The sequence below is a fragment of the Cyprinodon variegatus genome, unplaced genomic scaffold, assembly GCF_000732505.1.
Source record: "Cyprinodon variegatus isolate N-32 unplaced genomic scaffold, C_variegatus-1.0 Scaffold76, whole genome shotgun sequence".
In the NCBI taxonomy this organism is placed as follows: Eukaryota; Metazoa; Chordata; class Actinopteri; order Cyprinodontiformes; family Cyprinodontidae; genus Cyprinodon; species Cyprinodon variegatus.
The window spans coordinates 1,063,443-1,066,610 of NW_015150529.1; the positions used below are offsets into that span (position 1 = coordinate 1,063,443).

A 3,168-nucleotide genomic window follows, 5' to 3' on the forward strand; every position below is an offset into this window, starting at 1 on the left:
AATCGATACTAAGAAGTGAAAGATCGATATTATATTGGGCAGCCGAATATCACGATATATCGCCAAAACGATTATTTCCCACACCCCTAGTTGCATACTATACCTTTAACCAGATGCATTCCATCCGCCATCTTTTTAGGCAAACGCAGCATTTCACACCTAGAATCGTCATTCTTCCAGATCAAAAAAAGAAAGTCCAATGATAGCAAGTAGAATATTGAAAGATGGATAATGAAAATGTATTATTTTTTGAACAAATGCTGTAATAAAGTTGCATTAATACTGTTCCTTCCCGTTTCGTGATGCGCGTTGCCGAGACTGTGTGAATGGTTGGGGAGTGGCGGCCTAGAGCTTGGAATCCTGAGGTTCTGAGTTCGAACCACACAAACTGCCTCCCCGGCTCCCTGAGCAAGACCCTTAACTCCAATGTGAGATTAATAAAGTTCAATTTTTTTTTTTTTTTATTATATCCTTTCACCCACAGCAAACTGTGAAAGACAAAAATGGGATACTTCTCTATAGTCAAACTTACTCTGCCTTTTCTAAAGCCCTTCTGCCTACCAACATGGCAGTTAGCAACAGTGATGTTCAATGGTAACTATGCATCAAAATGATTCCCAACTATAACTATGATGACAACATAAAATTTCTCTGATCAAACCAACAGCGTCCTGATTTGGAGATCACCTGTGGCTCTATGCATATTCTACAGGACAGATCGGACTTTTTTATCCGTTTGTTTTCAATTACATAGTTCAATCTTGGGAGTCTCTACGATGACCTCCAAATAAAACCTTTTTCATATTAGAATTCCTGGGACTTTTGCTTCTTTTTATCCCATTTTTGATGTAGAAATACAGATGATTTATGGCAGTTATCTTCAAATGGATGAGTCTTAAAATGTGGAGTTTGCAAAACCACAACGCAAGAACGGATGGATAAAATCTGGAAAAAAGAAAAAAAAATGCTTATCCCTGTTTTTGCTTTTCTTCCCAGGCCACAAATGTATGGAAAATATTTAAAATCCATTCAATTTTTAAACTTTCCAGACTGTGCTGGTACCCTTTACAGATGTAAAACCCAGCCAAGATTTACAACTGATAAAAATTTTACATGCACATCATCTCAGAGCGTTCAACGATCTGTGTGTCTTAACAGGGAAACATCTGAGCAGCAACATCTCCAGACCACATCCCTGCGGCTTCATAAGGACCGTTGACATAGCAACAGAAATGCTGCAACAATTGCCAAAATACAAGGGATAGCAAGGTACCTGAAGGACTGTTAGAGCAAAAATGGTCAATTAAAAATTTGTTTTTGGCTGCAAACATAAATTTGATGTTGATAATGTTGGAGTATATCCAATTAAAAAATTTTTTATTGTAAAATCCTGTTTGTTTTTTACAGCAGAGCCAAACAATTTTAAGCTGGAAAGACTAATATATTGTACTTAAAATTCAAATACAGAAACAAACGACCCGAATAAAGAAAAACATAATAAACCTGTTGTTCACCAACTGTTGTTGTAAACAGGGAAAGTGCTTAATAGAGTTCTCGGCTGGATTACCTGACTGCAAAATAAAATCCAGAAGAGTGTTTTAGGATTTTTTTTTTTTTTCCCCAAGGTGGCTCTTTGTTCAAACCATAAAAACTCATAAAGGAAGGATGCTAACATTAGCCGCCTTGCTAACATTACTCCCATCTCTGTTTCACAAAAAGGAGCAACTCCAACAATCAACAACTTGCTTGCAGACTGCAAGTGTTGCTACTTGTGCAACTTTTGACCTTTTAGGTTAAGAGATTGAGAAACAATGATAAATGAAGCATGGCTACCTGCTAATGTTAGCAATGCTACATCAATAAACTATGTAATTAGCTTACCCCTAAAAAATTATTAAAAAACAAGAATTTGTGGATTTTCTAGGTAAAATACCAGGTTATGACTCCTTTCAAAAGGATCTCTTACTAGATTAATCAATGCATTAAACAAATAATCCATACATTAATGAATCATAAAAATAATAAGCTGCAGCGCTAAATTGATTCATCTATCAATATTATTTCTGAGTATAAAAATAATCTGGAATAAAATAGAAATACCCTTATTGTCCATAGGGTTTATACAGGAATGAATATATATATACAGCAATCACCTTTGTCGTTTTCAGGCTGTAGCCATGTCCGAAATTCCTCGTTTTGCAGCCATTTTTGTTGAAATTAGCATTTTCCCGTTCTCTAGCTTTTTCTCCATCTCGAGCTTCTTTTCCGAACATATGGCTTTATGATCAACTGGAAGCAGTTCCACGCACACACGCAAAACCAGTTATATCTGAAATATCTAATAAAATATGTTTTTTTTATATAAGGCATTTTAAATTCCATGATAATCACATTTAATTAAATTTAACGCTAATTAAGGCCTTAATTAAAAAAATTATAATCTAATGATTTTTAATGACCAGCGGAAACCCTGGTCCCATAATGGGAAGATTTCAGCAAAGTTGATGAAGTTGTTAGCTGGTTAACTTTGGGCTGGGTCTCTTTTATCCCATAACATCACATTAATCACCATTTGCTACAGTAAAAGACTTTATGGGAATAAAACGATCGAACAAACAGAGTCTGGACTGAAGATGATTTTGTATAACAGCATATGAATTAGTGCCGTTTGTCAAATACATTGACATGAGAAGCAAATAGGATTTGTAATGTTGGCACTTCAGAAGTTATAGCTATAAGACTACAGAAAAATAGTTAAGAGTTTGAGTTATTTTGGTTAACTTAAAACAAAGAAAGCAAAAAGTGAGTATCATAGAAATTTGTGAGTATATAGAAATTGTAGAAATTTGTTTTATTGTTTTTGATATAGATTATGCAGGTAAAGGAGTGGCTGGATGGAGATACAGCAACAAACTCACTTGAAGATTTTCAAATGCTGTTGAATTTGTATAGCAACGCCATACTGTTTACATTTGATCACGCCTGCACATAAAGAATGGAAATGATCATTGTCAATAAAGCTGTACAAAAAGAAATTTCATTTTGTAAACACTCTGCGTATACAAAATGACAATAAAAGTTGTCAATGTCTAATAAATGCATGCATTTAAAATTAGAGCTAAAGTTGGCTAACCTGACTTCGCCAGATGGATTTGCTCCACATATCCA

At 34.8% G+C, this 3,168-nt stretch overlaps 1 protein-coding gene across 1 annotated transcript in view; it reads right to left on the reverse strand.

Annotated features, from left to right (window-relative positions):
• The window catches only part of ncoa1 (nuclear receptor coactivator 1), a 49,864-nt gene that overhangs the window by 41,169 nt on the left and 5,527 nt on the right, over positions 1 to 3,168 (reverse strand). The window lies entirely within an intron of this gene.